Genomic DNA, 20,585 nt, shown 5'->3' on the forward strand with positions numbered 1-20,585 from the left:
TTGTTTTGTTTTGTTTTATTTATTTATTTATTTTGTTTTTTTTTTCTAATATATTAGTTTTAATTTTTTTTATTAATAAATTTAAACCATTAATAAACCAAAATTTTTATTAATATCTTTTTTTTTTAATCAATTGAGGGCATTTTTGTCTTTTAATCAAATTTAACGTTCAAAACTGGTATATGGAATCCAAGTTAATGAGTTTGACTGACGGAATGAGACAAAATGTGTAAAGTTGGTAGTTGGTAGTTGGATGCTCTATTTTGGTCGAGTTAGTAGTTCGTGTGGACATCGCGCATTTTTTTGTAGTTGATGAGAGGAAAAGATAATTGTCCCTTTTTATAATTTAATGAAGGGTATTTTTGTTATTAGGTGGGATATTGATATTTTTTGGTAGTTTAAAGGGGGGCATGGACACAATTAATGATTTGGGAGGAACATTGACAATGAGACAGTAGTTTAAAAGGGTAACATGTAATTTTCCTATAATAAAATAACTGTAAGTTTTGATAAAGAAAAAAAAAAAAAAGGAAAAAAAAAAAAAAACCGTTCCCTAGCTAGCTTGTCAATCTTGTACTTTCTCTGCGGGCGTCTTACGACAAGGTTGAAAAATATTGTCATTTACGTACGTATTCTGATATTATTTGGATCATTCGAAAGTGACTGCTAGCTTGACTTAGCACTTAAGGTATTCCTTAAGTTGCTTATGAATTTTTTCTTGTTAAAAAAAAATAAATAAATCAAAATTGGTGCTGTCACTACAAAAATTCAAACAATTAGCCACGTGACTACAATAACCATTATCCTAGTCACGTGGCCACATCGCCATGTGTGTTCAAAGGCCACATTGCTGAATCATTCAGCGACGTGACCAATATAACACGTGGCCACGTGCTGATGTGGCCACTTCACCACATGACCACATGGAATGCGGGCACGTGGCCACATGCATGTCAAAGAGCCATGTTTGCATGTCAAAGAGCCATGTCAAAGAGCCATGATCACCTTGTGCAACTGCCGTAATGCTAGCTTAATCAAACTCTTGCAGACTTTGACATGATGTAACATTCTTGAAAGGGAACAATGTATTTTGCAATGGTTCTATTTGACATGATGTGTATTTACCTATTAGAATCACCTTATAGGGTATGCTAGAGATCACCGGTCGTTTCACACCTTTGATAGTTTAAAACGTTTTTCAATTGTTATGTAATTTTTATGCGGAATAGATCGGTGTGAAACTAGATACCTTATCATTGTGACCTAATTAGGGTTTTCATGTATTGTGTATGCTTATTAGGATGTTTTATAGAGTAGTAAATTATGGAGCATTAATCACTTCATACTGTTGGTAGTTTAAAACGTTTTTCAATTGTAGTTTAAATCTTTACGTGAAGTTGTTTAATGTGAAACTAGGTGCTTTATTATTACGTCTTAAAGAAAGTGTTTTCAAGTCGAGTGCTCATATCATGCATATTAGGAAGATCCATATAGACGTGAAGCATTCTATTGGTTGAGGAATTGATAAAATCATTACCCTAAGTTTTCTTTTAAGTTTCCCTTCATTTTCTTGTTTTTATCACTTGATTCGTTGTAGCTTCAACTTTACAGCTTTACATTTGTTTTTATTTGCAAGTTAAGTTAAATACGTTCTTTAAGTATCCCGTTACGCAAAACAACCCCTCAATCTATGTGGTTCGATAACGCTTACTATAGTACAATTGATTCGTACTATTGCGAGTGGTAAAACTTATAAATTTAAAATTCACGTAGTCGATTCAGCTACTGATAAGCGTCGAATGTTGCACATTCAAGCCTCTTAACTTATATATGTTAATTCCTTAGCATTGTTATTTGTTTGATTTTGTATTGTTTTAATGTTTTCAGGTTTTAAATAAAGATGCAATTAATTCCATTAATTTTGGGCTTAAAACACACTTTGAGAAGACCTAGAAGATATGTTTAAGCTTAACCAATCATAATAAAAGACTTATATGATTTGGTTAAGTTTAATCAAATCAAGAGAAGGAGTAAATCGGAATTTCTCCAATAAGAGTCAAAATCGGATTGGATTCAAATTTGGATTTTGCATATGTCTCAGTGTTTAGATCATAACTTTTGCTTCAGATATCGGATTGCAACTAAATTGGTGGCGTTGGAAAGCTAATAAAAAATTCAACAAATATGTCAGAAATAGGCTTTCCCAAATTCGGACGTATACTATATCAAAATCACCTCGCAATAAAGGACCGCAATCTTGGACGAATTTGGAATCCTTTTTTTACTTGGATTGAAGTTTCAATCTCTTACTTGGACAAGAAGACTCAAGAGACGGTTTTTCTGGAATTCTAAGAGCTTCTAGTCCTCTCCTAATCTCTATAAATAGGCCTCTAAACATTGAAGAAAGACACACTGCTACCTAGAGCAAATTTAAAGAAAAACTTCTTGAAAGCTTGAAGAGTTGAAGAGAAGTAATCATGGTAGGAGGCCATTGCAGCAGCACGATGAGCGGCTAAATTCCTAATAGGGTGTTGATGTAGCCCTTTCCAAGTAACGATGGTTTAATTGTATTTTAATTTGGGATTTTCTCTATGCATGATGGTTGTATAACTGTGAAAATTGATTTTAATGTTTATATTCAATCATTATGAATTTCTTATCTTGTCTTAGAAAGTCTTTTATATTGATTGAACTCAATCCTTCATATTTTCTGTGATTATGTGAATGATTGTTATACAACGGTTTTAATTGATATATGATCAAGAGGATTAGATAGACCATGCCTAGGGAAGAAGGATTGTACTACACCCTAGTTTAGTGTAATTTAGGTAGACAGTCTGTGCCAACCGAAGATGGGTTATACTATTCCATTGATTGTGTGTATATCCTATTAAAGACGTAGCTAGTCCATAACTAGGGAAGACGGGTCGTACCGCATCTTAGTGGTTAGGTGGACGGTCCGTGCCAACCGAAGATGGATTATACTTATTCTTTAGAGGTAATTTCTTGACTACTCGAGTGAGACGAGCCCTATATCATGCATAGTATGAATTTCCCTTGTTAATTTATGATTGACCATTGTTATACGGTGAGTGGTGAAATCAATCCCCTATTCTTTATCTCATCCATACTATCTTTAAATTTATGTCTTTTACTTTTATGCATTTATTTTTATAAAACAAAAATCAAACATATTTTAAATTAAGTTATATTTAATCTCGATAAGCTTGATAATAATACCTACGCAGTCCTTGAGGTTCGACACCCTCAACATAACCCTATCCTATAAGGATTCGTACTATTGCGAGTGGTAATTTTATTATTGATATATTTGGTAAACAAAAGACCACATCAATTTTTGGCGCCGTCCCTCAAAGCCGCGTTGGTCACGAGTTTGTCGAAGTCAATATCGTCAAACTTCTTGATCTTTGACCACTTGGCAGATCATGCGGTTATTCGGTCCACCTCATCTTGGTCAGCATCGCTAATGACCAGAATCTCGCACTGACTGTTGGGCAAAATCCTCCAATCCCGAGGCATCCTTCAGTTCTCGGGCAAAATTGTAGTCCTGGAGCACTCCCAATCTCCGGAGACTCAGAACACCTGCCGCTCCCAGTGTTTATTGTTAGAGTATCCTTTCTTCAGCCATATGAAGATTGGCGGGTGCCAAACCGTTAGCTCCACATTGCCGTCTGACTTCTGTCTCTGACGATATATGTTAAAGAATTGCCCGATGCTCATCTCCGACCTGAGCACGGTCTTCCATAAAATGTAGGAAGCGAAGAGGTACCTCCATGCATTTGGCATAATCTAGCTCGGCGCCACCATCAGGAAAAGTATGAAATCCCGGGCTATCTCCAGGAAAGGAAGACACGGGCCAGCCATAAACATTTTCTGGAACAGAGTAATGTCGCCACCGTCGATCGATCCGGTGTTAGGGTTCTGGAAAGATAGCCGGACAGAAGACGGAATATCATAATTCCGCCAGAGCACCTCCTCGTGGACCTCCAAAACAACCGCTTCTTGGCGGTTCTCCAAAGGCCGTAAGGTCGGAACAACCCCAGCACGGTTGCGAGCTTGCGAAGACCTCGGAGTAGACGATGATACATTGAGATTCGGAAAGTTGGCCATTTCGAAGAGAAAATAAGAGATATGAGGAAGAAACAGTTCTGGTTTTTCAAGGGTTTGAAGCACATACGAAGTAAAAAGTGAAAATGAGGGGAAGAAGAAGTAAGAAATTTATAGGGGTTAATTTTAATGCCCTCGCACATGCCCGAGAATCAAAAGGACGCCATCATTACTGAAATCCCGAAATTCGAAATGCCATCAATCATGATTTGACATTCAGATTTTCCATCAATACGGCTCCTCAAGAATTGAAGCTGGAGATTGTGAAATCGGCGCCTTCATTAACTCAAAGATTCGGCATTTATTGTGCCAGACATCCAGCGACTAACAGGTGACAAGCACAGATACTGAAGAGGTTTCGAAAAATATGAAATTTGAATATTTAATTCCCTTACCTTCTAAATTCAAATAAGTGAATTGGGGGGGGGGGTTAACTATTGGAGAAATAATCTACACCAAGGCTATCTGGGCCCCAGATCAAATGACCGACCATGCCAGGTCACCTCGAGGGCCAAGCACCTTGGTCATGAATCATCTCAAAGGACGAGGTCACCTTGGTCCTGATCCACCTCGGGGGCCGGGGCACCTCGATCGTGAACCATCTCAAGTGCCGAATCTTTCATCCCAGCACAAAACATATCGGATTTCTAGAGCTTAAGATGGATCACTCCATGCCTCCCTGAATGACCCACAATCCCGGAAATCTCGGAGCCCCAGAAGACTCTGAGAGAACCCAAATATTTCGCCTCCAGATGCGCAGTAGGGATAGCACAACGAAACCCCGACACTTCGCATGTCTAAACCCACGTTGCCACTAACTAGAGATTCCTGGGAATTCAGGACTTGCGGAACCCCGAACCCACGTTGCGACTAACTAGAGATTCCTGGGAATTCAGGACTTGCGGAACCCCGAACCCACGTTGCCACTAATTGGAGATTCCTAGGAATTCAGGACACTCAGGGAATTTCAACCGCCACTGAAACCTTTATAAATACAAGGTGTTCACAGGTATAAACTCACTTGCAATCTGCGAAAAAATTACTCTAAATACTTTGCACATCCAATACTAACTTAGGCATTGGAGCAGGATTGTCAGCATCCCCTGACGCAGCGTTTCTTTTCAGATTTCAAGAGAAGAAGAGGCTTAGGTGAATCGCAAGATGACACGTTAGCAATTGGAAAACTGTACCAACATGTAGTATGTTCAACGCCATTTTGAACGGTTAGGATCTGTTCAGCGCAACACGTGTCATTATGCCAAATTTGCTAAGAGATTGCCCATTCGACACTCTACTACCCACCTTCTCATTTTTCACACTTTTCATGGAGAAATGCTACACCTTCTCATTTTTGCACACTTTTAAGTATATATTTTATTACCTAACATTAAAAATCGCCATTAGATTTTGGATTAACCACTTTTAAATTTAAAATTCAATAATAATTTTTACTACCACATCAAAAAGTGTGTTCTTGAAAGCATATGAGTGATAATGTGTATAGCATTCCTCTTGTATAGGTGTACATATGGAAGGGTTTGGAAAAAGCTGTCAACTGTGAGGGGTTTGTAAAGATGGACTAGGCATAGGTGCTTTTAAAAAATTATAGCATGTGGTAAAGTTTTTTTTAACGGTTCAGATGAAATTTCAACTTTTTCATAAAAAAATTAAAGAAGAGAAAGGGAGAAAAATTCAATTTGGACTATTAAAAAAATTATAGCAAACATTCTGCAATTTTTTAGATCACCAAAGCCAAATCCTGTACGATAAACGGAACACCATTCAATGTTTAATTGAAAGGCTGCTTAGAAAAAAAAATGTGTTAATTGATTGGTTAGTAGCAGGTGAATTAGATCAGCATGTCTTGCGCTGTTAAAGTAATATTGATTAAATATTAAATTTATTATTTCTTATTCATTTAAGTTTTTTTTTTTTAAAAAAAAAGTGGTGATTTAATCTAGTATTAAATTCAGATATCCTAAGTTTAAACCCTAACTCTATAGTTTACCTTTTAAAGTAATATTGATTAAATAATTAAATTGAGATCACATGTGCACCGAAGAGAAGAGGACGGAAGAAGTGAAGAACCCTAATCCCTAAACTCCCCCACATCGACTCCACAGAACCGGCCGACTCCCTCCGGAACTCTCTCCCATCAACTCCACAGAACCGGCTGGCCGGTGCTCCGTAACGTGCGGTGTTTTTGCCGATTTCACACCTAACCTCGACCGGACGTAGAAGAAAGGGAATTTCGCTCATTAGAGGAGGGAGAATGTTAAAGTAATATTGATTAAATTTACTCTTTCTTATTAGCTTGACTTTAAAATAAGCGGTGATTTAATTAATTAGAAAAATAATACACATATATTCTTCACACATTTTTATACAATCAAATTTTAAATATTCTATTGAATTTATGAAACTTAATATGAGTCTTATAAATCGAAAGATGAATTAGAAATGATATCGTTAAGGGATGTATTTGTATAATTTTCCTTTAATAAAAGGATGCATAGACGAGTTTGGTTTGGAATGGAAAAGGGTTCTACTGTGTTTTGCAATCACGTCACTTCCAGCCTTCAGGGCTTTCAGGGTCTATAATTTCAGGGTTTATATGCACCCCACTTCTAAAAATACATGTCACTTTGAGGGTTTACAAAAACCCAAGGGTCTTTTCGGGCAATTACAACGTTTTCGTGTGCTTCATAAACCGTCCAAAAGTAGAGAGTAATCGTGTGCTTCATAAACCGATGAACCCGTCCAAGAGTAGAGAGTAGAGAGTAATCGTGTGCTTCATAAACCGGTGCAGATTAATCGTGTGCTTCATAAACCGGTGCAGATTAAACCGATGATCCCGTCCAAAAGTAGAGAGTAGAGAGTAATCGTGTGTTTCATAAACCGATGAACCCGTCCAAAAGTACATCCGTCCAAAAGTAGAGAGTAGTAAACGCCTAAACCGGTACACTTTTGGACATAAACATCCAAAAGTGGACTTATAAACATCCAAAAGTAAATGGGTACACTGCTGGGGTACACTTTTGGACTTTTTAGTTATCCACTTATGGAGGCGGGGGCTTTTTCGAAAATCGTCTATATGTGCCGCCTCCTATACATATGAATCTGATTAAATGTTGAAGAGTATTCCGTTTAGCTGTAAGATTGATATGAACTCGGCCATGGCTGCAACAGCAGGAGATGCAGATTCAGCATGGCCTCCTCGATGTGAAGTTCATGGAAACACACAAGACTGTCCGAAATGTATGTACAGCAAGTACCAGCCGGAACAGGTGTTTCAGAAGATTTTATCACCAGCTGACGTACAGAGAAAAGGGAGTTATAGGCTTTATTTACCGAAGCAACATGCACCCAGAGTCTGCCCCGCAGCAAATGGAAGTGAATTGATTGTCTATGATGTTCGAATGAAGCGCTGGCCAATGCGTTTTCGTACAAGTGGTGGAAGAGCTTATCTCACCCGAGGGTGGACTCGGTTTGCTCAGGCGCTGGAGCTAACTGAAGGAGATACGATCACCATTTATGAGCTGAATTGCAAGAGAGGGATAGGGACAAGGGTCTTCATGATTGGAGTCTCTCGCAAAGGATGTCTTCAGATTTTTGGAGCTCCAATTATAGGTTAGACAAAAACCGAATATGCATTTTCCTTGGTTTTTGTTATGTTTCATTTTGATTGCAGCGTGAATCTGTTCCAATAAATCAGACGAACACCGAGCCTCGATGGTCTTGTCTAATTTGTTTTTATTTTGTAAGCAACGTGTGTTTGTTTGTAATGTGGTTTTTTTTTTCCTACCTGTTGGGTGGATGTTGTTCCAGTATTGACTGGATCAGAGTGCAAGTGCTGGTTGTGTTTAGGTTATAAAGTTTTCATTAAAAAAAAAAAAAAAAAAAACAGTGCTTATGTGCAGAAATGAAGCTCTGTTCACCTCTGTTTTAGAACATGAAAACAGAGGCGAAAAGAGGAGCTTGTCCCGGTGGAAAAAAAAAGCAAAAACACAAAGTAAAAGCAAGACATATAACCCCAGAACATAAAAACTACAAACAAACCAGTTGAAATAGATCAGTACCTGGTATACTTGCTAAAGAAAGGATCCCTCATAAGGTAAAGTGCCCATAACAGCTTCCTTCTTTTAATCTATATATCAAATCCATAATATCAGAAACACTACAGCATGACCCTATTCAAGAAACACTAAATAATGCAACTAAGAGTCGATTCCAAGGAGTACATATTGCCAGGCTCAATGCAGAAGCCTGATGAGCAGGATGCATCAAAAAATTCAACAGCTGTACATGGTAAGATTCAGAGAGACCCAAAACTCATCCTTTTTGGAGATGGAAAGATGAAACCGTTGCTCTTTATCTTGACCTCCCAACTTTGTGACATTTGAAAGAATGCCCATACCAACGAAGTCAACGGCCAGGGATAGTTACTTGGAGGCTCCATAATAGCATGCTGGTGTTGAACTCTGCGAAACCATACTGGGTCTGAAACCATCCTAGAAGAAAGCTTCACCAAGACTTGTTAAATTGCAAGTCAATCATAACAGTCTTCAGATTCTTGGAGCTCCAATTAGAAATTAGACAAAGACCGAATCTTGATAGTTTGGTTTTTGTTACATAACATGCATTTTCCGATCCTGTAAGCGTGAATTTAGTTGCTGTATTTTCCTTCGTTTTTGTTATGTTTCCTTTTGATTGCAGCGTGAATCTGTACGTTCCAATAAATTAGACAAACACCGAGCCTGGATGGTCTTGTCTAATTTGTTTTAATTTTGTAAGCAACGCGTGTTTGTTTGTCATGAACTCATGGGTCTCATTTCTTGTCCTGTATATTATGGTTTCCTTTCTTTTGAGCTGAAAATTATTGTAATAAAGTGATTGTTTTAGAATCACATAAGCCCATCTATCCTATTCCGGCCATCTCAAGATTTCAATTCAAGTTTTGTTAGACGTAATTGTGATTTCTTTGCAATGGATAGGGTTATTTTCTCCCCCCTCTCATCGGATATATGCTCCTTCCAAGAGTTATTTCACTTAGAAAGTACTAGAACTAGCGGAGGCAGGGGAGGGCTAGAGCCAAGAGGGGGCAATTACAAAACACCAAGATACAAGAATCACAATTCTATCACGATAGCGTACTTTCTTTGTATTCTATCTTCTCGGGACCAATTTTTTCAACCTATTTCTTCTAACCCCAAATGCAATTTTAGTCCATTTCTCCGTTAGCAAGAGAAAAGGCTGTCGGTCCAAAGGGAGTGTAAAACACTAGTTGGTGTTTGGTATCCAAAACAAGCGAGCTCGAACGGTGTAAGACATTCGTGTTTCAGCAACAGCTAGAAAATGCATTAGTTGAAAAGAGGAAGCTCGAGAAAGATTTGGAGCGCCTTAAGGAGGAGCTAAGAAAGCAGGCCTTTGCGCTTCACTCCTCTTTCTCTCAGGAACACTTAACTTTTTCTCTTTTTTCGATCGCAACACCTCACACGCACACACGAGAGAAGTAATATCAATTTCGTGGGGTTGAGCCCATGATAGTAAGGTGGGCCTTCATCAACCTTTATTTATCGGAGCTAGCCCCACCTGGAGGAGGTCAATGGATGATCAAGGAGGCCAACGTTGGGTTATCCGTGCCCATGGCCAAGTGAAAGGATATTGTGACATCTGTAACCACCATGTTTTGTATACAGCTCGATCACCAAGACTTTTGTGACACTCATCTTTTATTTTACTTTTTTTATTTTTTATTTTTTTATGAATAACTGAAATTTTATAGCACCAACACGCAACTTCTTTCAAAGAAAAGGTTTTCAACATAACCTAAACACAACCATAGCAAACAAAACTCACAACCAAAAGCAAAGAACAGCAAAAAATTCAAAACCAGAAAACACCTAAACCATAACAGCAAAAGGGATATTCCAGTTTAAACAAAGAGCAAAGTTTTCCTTAGTCTTCGGGAATATGCCTTTTCCTAAGATACGGGATCGGATTTCCCAATAAATCGATCTCGGCAACTGTTCCTCCGTCTTTGGCCTCCCTTGGTGCCTAATCTCATTTATAACTCTCTATAAGTGATACACAACAGAACTCAAAGCAAGCCTGCATAAGACTCCCCTTAATCTCTTAGCTTTTCACTGTACACATCCAGTAGCAATCACGCTAGTCCAGTCAAAATCAGGAGCAGCAATGTTGCAGCGGTGCATATAGTTCTGCCAAACTCGGGAGCTGAAACTGCATTGAAAGAACAAATGATCCCTACTCTCTATTTCATGTCTACAAAATACACACCGAGTATCACCATTATAATCCTAAGCCAAAAGTCTATCACCTGTAGTAAGCCTATTCTTCACAACTAACCACATTAAGAATGCTTGTTTTGGGATTGCATAGGGGAACCAAGTGAGAGGCCACCAATCAACTTTGGCTTTCTTCTTTCTCAAATGATTCAAAGTATTAGAATTAACATAAATTCCTTTCTCTGTAACTGTCCAAATCGGTCGATCAGAATCTCCAAGCTGGATTTCCGAGAGCCTACTCTAAATGGTAACGAGTTCATCAGACCGAGCAAGCTTCCATGTGCAGTTACCATTCCTAAGGACAAAAGCAACTCGTGCATCTAACTTGCTTTGAGAATCATAAATCACTTAGTATCTGAAGTTAGCCAGAAGAGGACCATAAGGATGCCAATGATCATGCCATAAATGAATACCAGTTCCATCTCCCACTTCAAATCTGATAAAACCTCTAGCAAGATTCCGGAGTCTGAGAAGTTTCCTCCAAGTCCACGACGAATAGAGTGCTTTTAAAGTCTACGCATAAATATGAGAGAAGGCTCAAGGAAGGATTCACTCTGGAATCGAAACAGAAGTATATTCTGGTTTGATCTAGTTCATTTGATATGAAGGGGATATTCATATGCCTAAGATCGGATCGATTTGGAGAAAAATAAAAAGAAAACGCTAAGATGTAAGAGAGTGGTGGGATATATATATTCTTCTGCGTATTGGATAGTTGTTTTTTACCCTTGTGGTTAATATAAGTCGCCACGACGAACAATGTTGTTTTTATGACCACGTGATCTTCCATGTCTGTGTGGGTTGCATTTGATTGGATATGGTTGTGTCTATTTTGACGTTGATCCAAATAGATTGATAGTGCAGGACTGGGATTGGAGGATTAATATGGACATGTCGAACTCTGGCAACTGCAATTCGTGAAAGAGACCGACAATTTGTAACACTCAAATATTAGATGTTTATACTAATAGGTTGCAGTGGCAAATATTCTGTGTCTTCAAACATTTGATTTCTAAGATCTTCTTGTAAATGTTTCTTGCGTGTGTTAACGTTCCCCCTTCTTTTTCTATCTAATTCGATCTGCAGCAAGTAGTTGAAGCAATTTATCTAAAGATGGTGATCATCGAAGTGTGTTTGATGAAAAGCAAGAAAGCCTATCGCCACTAAGAGATGTAGGTTATCCTTTTTCTAACAATCATCGATCTTTCCTCATTGACCACCGATTTTCTATATGTGCATCTTCGATCTGATCAATCCAAAAGGCGTGGCTTTTCAAATTCAATACACCATTTTTCTGATCTTGTGCAGGCTCATCTAGTATAACACGTCGATTTAGAAATTTAAAAACATATGTCAATTCGTAGCTAATTTCTGTCCAAAGTAGAACAATGTGGCATGGCTAAGTATAGGCTTCGGCTCTATCTGTAATCAAGAGAGGCCTCATGTTAGACTCCATCATGCAAGTAGGTCTAATTGTCGATTTAGAACGTACACTTTCACTTTTCATAATATTATTTTCATTTTATTCCACAATATAAGAAACATACAACTCGGCAAGCTGTAGAGAAAATGTAGTTTTTGTGGTGAGTAAATGATTAAACCATTACAACTTTGCAAAATTATATTGAATATCTTTAAATAGTCGACATAAATTTTCTACAAATTAGTTTGTATGAAATTTTATATAACTTACATATAAAATTAACATGTGTCTTTTAAACATATAAAATTCTTTTTTTAAAAAACATTAAAAAAAATCATGTGCTTTTTTTTTTTTATTATTTTTTTTTTAACATCACCTTCATTAGAAGACAACAGCCCCAAAAGGGGAATACAACAACAGCCCTAAAAGGGGAATACAATCCTCCAGAGGATTTTACAACCCAGCATAAAACAGAAGGTGAAAATTGACGCCCGAAGGCGAAAGCACAGCTCAAAGGCCATCTTAGTGCCCAGAGATAAAGAATCTCCGCCCACTAAGTCAGGATTAAACCTGACTTAAAGCAGCTATCAAATATAATAGACTAATAAGATATGAACCTACAATTTTTAAAGCACAACCCACCTAAAGATAAAGGTCCATACAAAATCAGCCTATTGCAAAAGATATACTGTGAAAAGAAGGAATATACAAAGACCAAACAGAAAACAGCCACTGCCATCGCCGGAAAAAGAACCAACCATTGCCTGAGTCGGCGCGTACAACGCACACATCATCTCCCAAGACACCCTGCAGCATTGAATCACCACAAAACCACCATCAGAATCCACAAACCAGGTCTGAGAAGCGAGGCACAACCCTCACGCGCCGATCCGGGAAGCAAGTTCCCCTGTGCGTATGGGCCACGCGTCGGTCAGGGAATAGAGACACAATCGTAGCTTGAGACAGTCAGACCAGAAAGCGGTGGCGAAGACAGCTATGCAGCACGTGATGGGAGATCTCCGATAAAAACGCATAGATCTGGCTCAAAAATAAAACTTTACCAAGCACTGCCAAACAAACCTCGGTTTCAAGTGATGATGATCTTTTATGTCTCTTCCTGAATTGCATTTTCGGGTGAGTGTGGGACCCATTTTCGTTTTCCCAATCTCCCAAGAAAAATGCACTTCTGTCTTCTGGACCTTTTTTAGGTGAGTGTGGGACCCACTTTTGTTTTCCTAACAAAAAAAAAAAAAAAAAAGACTTGATTGGTGTACTACACCCACACAATGATACAACAGCCCCTTACATGAGGTGGGCCCTATGTACTGTAGGGCTCATCCCATGGAAAAGGTCTTTAAAACATTGTGTGAGTGTCGTGTAAATAGCATTTTTTAAAAAAAAAAGAAAAAAAAAAGTGCACTTCTGATTTCTTGCATTTTCGTTATGCATAGATTCTGTTGACTTCAACGAAAATGCACTTCTGGACCTTTTCGATCGGGTGAGTACGGGACCCACTTTCGTTTCCCAACAAAAAAAAAAGGTGCACTTCTGATTTCTTGCATTTTCGTTATGCATAGATTCCGTTGACTTCTGAGTTCTGCATTTTCGTTATGTGGGCGAATAATTGGCGAAACCAATATCTTTTATTTTTATTTTTATTGAATATCTTTAAACAGCATACATAAATTTTTTACTAATTAATTTATATGAAATCTCATATAATTTACATATAAAATTGACATATATTTTTTAAATATGTGAGAAACATATATTATTTTTTTTTTGCTTTTCTAATAGCATTAATAAAAAAAAAATATATTTCTCACATATTTGAAAAACATATATCAATTTTTTATTTTATTTTAAAATATATGTCATTTTTATACGTGGGTTTAAAATTATTTACAAATTAATTTATAAAAAATTTTTGTCCTTAAACAGTATTCCTTTTTGAATTTTTGGTTGATGGATGATGTTCTGTTAGCCACTATATTAGACTGGCTCAGATCATGTTTTCCAATTTTTTTTTTTAATCATATTCATCCGAATGGCATCACAAGTTATCCTGATAGGCCGCACCTTCTACTGTATTAGGTGTCCTTTGACAGACAATAAAACCAATATTAAAGACAAATAAAGTTACTAAATACCAATAAATAAACGAAGTATAACTTATAAATAAAATAAAAATAAACGAAGTATAGACGGATCCAGATCCTCTCCAGTTCAGTCGGTACACGGTTTGGATCTATTTCAAGGCCAAAATTAAAAAACGTCATCAAGTAAAAAAAAAAAAAAAAAAACAAAAACCAAAACCAAAGAAAAAGACCATCGTCTCACAAGCATCTTCTCACCCAAGTCTGCAACTCTCAAGACTCAAGCACTCACTCTCCTTCATCACCCGGGCCACATATCCACAAACACCGCCATCTAAATCGGAACCGGAAAAAACCACCGGAAGACGAGAGAATAGCGACTTGCCCATTTATCCTCTCACCACCATCTAAATGGCGCTGACGTGACATTTGACGGAATCTGTTAAAAATTTTAACAGAATTTGATGTCAGAGATCGATTTGTAATTATTGCATACCACAAGGACCTCCCATGCACTTTTTAAATCATAGAGAGTGAAAAATAATTATAGCATACCACAAAGACCAACGATACAATTATCTCTTATTTCAATTAAATATTTTACAAGGAGGCTTCCATTTTCTGTTCAACCTTTTATCAGAAGAGAAGTTTTTCTAGGTGAGCATCGGCCATTCACCGACACTGTCTCATTCACATTCAATGGATAGTATTAAGAATGCTACAAGGACGGCAAACGGAACCCCCACCAGTGGCAATTTTCACTTCTTCATGCTCTCTACTCTGTAGAACAGTCTTTCCTTTTGATTAGTCTAATGTGCGTTAAGTTTGCAAAAGAAAACGTTAAAGACTTTTAAATGAGATGGGACTTTTAAATGAGATGGCATCTTCTCATTCATAGATTTTTTTTTTTTTTAAGAAATCAAAAAAAATAAATCAAACGGTAAACCGACTCCTCTCCATTTCAAATGAAATGCAGGGGATCCGTTTTCACAAAGGGCCACTTGAAAGTCACACTTTTTTTTTTTGTAAACAGAGAACTTTATTATTGAATAAAAGCCCCCACAGGAGATTACACACTTTGACCAAATGCCCAAGAACCCCACTAGGGATTACACACTTTGACCAAATGCCAAGAAGCTCATACATGCCCAAGGGCTACTTGAAAGCCACTTGAAATGGAATAGAGTGTATCCACGTGGAAAAGTTTCTTTTCACAAAACGTCACGTACGTTTTCGTAAAAATGCACGGAGAGAATGAATTTTATTATTTATTCATTTTTGTACCTATAAAAACCACCCGCGGGACAAATGAAAATACATCAAGCTAGACACAAAAAACAAAGCCTTCCCAATCTCTCTCTCACACAAAGCAATTATGGAATGGAAAGTAGCTGGTCCGTCGGAGTACCTGGCCATCACCGGTCGGGGCATCGACAACATCGCGATGGTTGATGTGCATGGCCATGAATCTTTCTCATACCTTGGTCAGAAAACCCAGATGGAGGCTGCCAATGATCAACCCGAGGTACATACTGTTTTCTGTAAGATTTATATGATGTGTTATTGGTTGTTTTCGTGAATGATTTTAGAACTTTTTCAAACCATTGATTTTTATTTTTAATAGATTGTTCTTTTTCCTCCAATTTGATAATTACAGGCAAGCCCAAGTTTGAACTCGGCCATGGCTGCAACAGCAGGAGATGCAGATTCAGCATGGCCTACTCCATGTGAAGGTCATGGAAACACACAAGACTGTCCGAAATGTATGTACTGTTGGGAAATTTTGTCCTATTTCCCCAGACCGTGAGAGGCGAAAAATAAGAAGAAAGCGGAATAACAAAGATAAGCAATCACACACGACACCAGATTTAAGTGGTTCCCTCAAACCGAGGTACGTCCACTGGCGGAGGCAATCCCGGAGAAAATTAACTATCAAAAGGTGAGTACAAGAAAATAACAGGGCGAGAAAACTACTCAAACCCAAAGCCCCAATACACCCAATTCTCACTTTAACCCAAAAGGAGAATAATAACAAAAAGAAAAACCTCTCTTTTTATGGAACTCTCACCTTTCCTTTCTCTCTCTATGCCCCTCCCACACAATCCTTGATTGCACACTTCTCCTTTTATAGTGGTTGAGGACCACACCTTTTCATTTTCTTCCTTGGAAAGGAATCAACCAAGGAAGGAAAGAAATCCCCAACTTGGAAAAGTAATCAATAGGAGGTATAATCTTTCCCTCTCCTACAAGTAATTGGTCAACACATAAATGACCAAATCCAAAAAAGTAACTTGTACAGGATTTTCAAACACTTGAGAAGGAAAGAGCAAATAGGTGGGTCCACCGACTTGATTTTCAAGTCACCCAACCTTAACAATCTCCACCTTGACTTGAAACCCATCAAGTCTAGCAATCACCTCTCAGTATGCCTCCGCCCATTGCCCTCAAAGGGCAATCATAATCCACAAGTGCCACTCAAGTCCAAGCGTCTCTTGAACTTGAGCATGTGACATGGTTTAGACAGACCACCATGCTTTTCTACCAGCCCACTTGGCCACCTAGCTTTCTCTGATGACTCTTTCTTCCTGTAGACCCATCTGCAACATTTAGCCCTTTTTCTCTTAAGCAATCCTACCGACTCCCAAGCTTTACCTTTCTATAGCAACTTCACCTCTTTCGGAATACCATTCTGAACAGACAATGGATCTCCGCTACCAGGCTCTTTCCTGTGCCGTGAATCTCCTGAAGATTCTTCGTCATCACCTTCATCTGTGAGTGAGCGCTGTTTATCAAGTTCCACCTCCACGACTTGTTTTCCTTTCTGGCTGTCAGTCAGTGCTTCACCTTCTTGAGCTCTGTCTGCACTTGACCTGTCCTTGTACACAGCATGTTCATTAAAAGTAATTTTCCTACTTCTAATAATTTTCCGGTTTTGGTCATCCAAAAACCCATGGCCAAATGTCTCATTAACTCTATCTCTATTTGCAGTCATATAGAGAGTATCTGTCTTGTATCCACGAGCCAAAATCCTAGCTCCAGTGCTAACTTTCCACCTACCACCGTGAAAGCTAATAGCATGCCCTTCTTCATCCAACTGTCCCACTGAAATCAAATTCTTCTTCAGTTCCGGAACATGTCTGACCTTCTACAGTTTCCATACCGAGTCACTGTGGACTCTAATGCGAACATCACCCATGCCCACAATATCCAACGCCGATCCGTCAGCCAAGTACACCTTCCTGAAATCTCCGGCAACATAATTTTCGAGAACTTCACAAATTGCGGTTGTATGGAAAAAAGCTCCTGAGTCCAAGACCCAAGAATCAAGAGGACTGTTGACAGAGAGAATTAGGACATCATCATATATTTCTTCTGTCACCACGTTTGCAGAGTCATTCACAGTCTTCTTCCTTGGTTCCTTGCAGTTCTTCTTAAAGTGGCCAGTCTTGCCACAATTCCAACATTCTAGTTGGTTACCATATCCGGATTCGCTTCTACCTTTTCTGGATCTTGATCTGCCTCGACCAGAGTTTCTACCGTTTCCTCTACCCCTCGTCTCGAGGTTTAAGACAGCATCAGAACATGAGGCTTCGCAAGAATCCCTTCTGCGCATCTCCTCACTCAGAATCAAATCCCGAATATCCTCATACTTGAGTTTACTCTTCCCTGCAGAACTGCTCACAGCCATTCTCATGGCCTCCCAACTGTTTGGCAAAGATGCCAGGACAATCAATGCGCGGATCTCATCATCAAAATCAATCTCTACGGAAGACAATTGATTTGTGATAGTATTGAATTCATTCAGATGCTGCGCCACCGATGCCCCTTCCGCCATCTTCAAGTTAAACAGTTTCTTCATCAGGTGCACCTTGTTATTAGCCGACGGCTTCTCATACATGCTTGACAAGGCCGTCATTAGACCTGCTGTGGTCTTCTCCTTTACAGCGTTGTGCGCTACTGATTTTGACAATGATAACCTGATAACTGCTAGGGCCTTGCGATCAAGCAAAGCCCACTTGTCATCATCCATGTCGTCAGGCTGTTTTCCTAAAAGCGGTTGATGAAGATCCTTCCCATAGAGTATATCTTCAATCTGCATCTTCCAATACCCAAAATCTGTGCCGTTGAACCTTTCAATTCCAATCTTTGCTTCTTCTACTGTCATCGCTCCCACCCGAACCAAAATTGGCTCTGATACCAGTTGTTGGGAAATTTTGTCCTATTTCCCCAAACCGTGAGAGGCGAAAAATAAGAAGAAAGCGGAATAACAAAGATAAGCAATCACACACGACACCAGATTTAAGTGGTTCCCTCAAACCGAGGTACGTCCACTGGCGGAGGCAATCCCGGAGAAAATTAACTATCAAAAGGTGAGTACAAGGAAATAACAGGGCGAGAAAACTACTCAAACCCAAAGCCCCAATACACCCAATTCTCACTTTAACCCAAAAGGAGAATAATAACAAAAAGAAAAACCTCTCTTTTTTTGGAACTCTCACCTTTCCTTTCTCTCTCTATGCCCCTCCCACACAATCCTTGATTGCACACTTCTCCTTTTATAGTGGTTGAGGACCACACCTTTTCATTTTCTTCCTTGGAAAGGAATCAACCAAGGAAGGAAAGAAATCCCCAACTTGGAAAAGTAATCAATAGGAGGTGTAATCTTTCCCTCTCCTACAAGTAATTGGTCAACACATAAATGACCAAATCCAAAAAAGTAACTTGTACAAGATTTTCAAACACTTGAGAAGGAAAGAGCAAATAGGTGGGTCCACCGACTTAATTTTCAAGTCACCCAACCTTAACATGTACAGCAAATACCAGCCGGAACAGGTTTTTCAGAAGATTTTATCACCAGCTGACGTACAGAGAAAAGGAAGTTATAGGCTCTATTTACCGAAGCAACATGCACCCAGATTTTGCCCCCCAGCAAATGGAAGTGAAGTGATTGTCTATGATGTTCATATGAAGCGCTGGCCAATGCGTTTTCTTACAAAAGGTGAACAAGCTTATTTCACCCGAGGGTGGACTCGGTTTGCTCAAGCGAAGGAGCTAAGTAAAGGAGATACCGTCACTATTTATGAGCTGAATTGCAAGAGAGGGACAGGGACAAGGGTCTTTATGATTGGAGTCTCTCGCAAAGGATGTCTTCAGATTTTTGGAGCTCCAATTATAAATTAGACAAAAACTGAATATGCGCGCATTTTCCATTGTTTTTGTTATAGATGTTTCATTTTGATTGCAGCGTGAATCTGTTCCAATAAATTAGACGAACGCCGGGACTCGATGGCCTTGTCTAATTTGTTTTTATTTTGAAAGCAAAGTGTGTTTGTTTTTTTTTCTTTTTTCTTTTTCTACCTGTTGGGTGGATGTTGTTCCAGTATTGACTGGAGTGTTAGTGCTGGCTGTGTTTGGTTTATAAAGTGTGTTTGTTTGTCATGTCTCTCATTTGTTGTCTTGGATATTACAATAATATATTTTCTTTAATTAAAATGTTAAAAGACCTTTTACTTTTATTTTACATTTTCATGGTCTGCTTTCTAGCTAGTTTTCTTTTTTATGTGGTTTTCAATCTAGAACTTGGTAAACTGACCGGCCATTTTGAGATTGAATTTATTTGTCGGAGACCGAGTGAAAGTACTTGCATTTTGTCTATAATTTTTTCTATTTAGAGATCAGAGCTTTAATTTTATTTTTTTTGTCCTCCTTGAATTGTTAGGTATAATCGGAAGAAAGAGTGTACTGTGTAGGATGAAGAAGCAAAAGAAGCGAAGAAAGTAGAAAAGTGTAATCGGAAGAAAGATTTCAGAAAATAATATTATTGAAATAAAGCGATTGTCACAGTTTAAATATATTATTGAAAAATACTTCAAATTATAATGTTTCCTCGACAAGAGGGGTTGGATTTCGTGGGGTTGAGCACATGACAGTACGGTGGGCCTCCTTCAACCTTGAGTTATCGTAGCCCTCACCTGGAGCCGGAGGTGTATATATAATTAATGATCAAGAAGGCTCACCTATGGACTATGGAACCCCCAAGAAAAAGGATATTCTGAATGCGTAACCACCACGTTAGTTCCTTTTTGTATATACTATATAAGCTCAAGAAGACTTTTGTTAGCACTCTCTGCTTTTGAATTCAGAAGTCAACAACGCTTGAGAGAGAGAATGCTCATGGAGCCAGAAGGGCTTCAGTACTCTCGAATCGGAAACAGAGGTTCGCCGATCACATTCGACCTTCGCCGTCGGAGGTATATATATATATAGCTCCTTTTCTGTTTGCGTTCCTTGTCCTCGTGCAATTTTTCTTTTTCACCTATTTGGTGGTTGCTGTGAAATAATTGTTGTTGAAGATGGTCCATTTTATGAATTTTTATGCTTTCTTCTTATATATATATATATGTGTGTGTGTGTGTGGGGCACTGAATTTTTCATAGAGAACCTGATTCAATTTCATGTTTGTGGTCGTTGTTATTATATTCATTGATTTGGGAAGTTCAGGTAAATTTGTGCTGTCCAAGTTATAATGTGTTTCGAACTATTTTTCGATCTAGTTGATTTGATATTTACGGATATTTAAATGCCTATTGATCGATAGGCTTTGGCTAAAAAGAAAAAGAAAAGGCAATT

The 20,585-nt window shown here is 38.4% G+C and overlaps 1 protein-coding gene across 2 annotated transcripts in view; it reads left to right on the forward strand.

Moving 5' to 3' along the window:
• LOC133876490 (uncharacterized) overlaps positions 1 to 20,585 on the forward strand; it is a 53,622-nt gene that overhangs the window by 25,474 nt on the left and 7,563 nt on the right. The window contains exons 1-2 of one of the 2 annotated variants that reach the window (XR_009901550.1): positions 20,013 to 20,026; positions 20,099 to 20,206. The exons of the other annotated variant lie outside the window; for it this stretch is intronic. The gene's annotated coding sequence lies outside the window, so the exon portion shown is untranslated. Of the gene's footprint in view, positions 1 to 20,012; positions 20,027 to 20,098; positions 20,207 to 20,585 lie in introns of those variants that run through there. 2 annotated transcript variants of the gene reach the window in all.

This window comes from Alnus glutinosa, chromosome 8 (assembly GCF_958979055.1).
Source record: "Alnus glutinosa chromosome 8, dhAlnGlut1.1, whole genome shotgun sequence".
Lineage (NCBI taxonomy): Eukaryota > Viridiplantae > Streptophyta > Magnoliopsida > Fagales > Betulaceae > Alnus > Alnus glutinosa.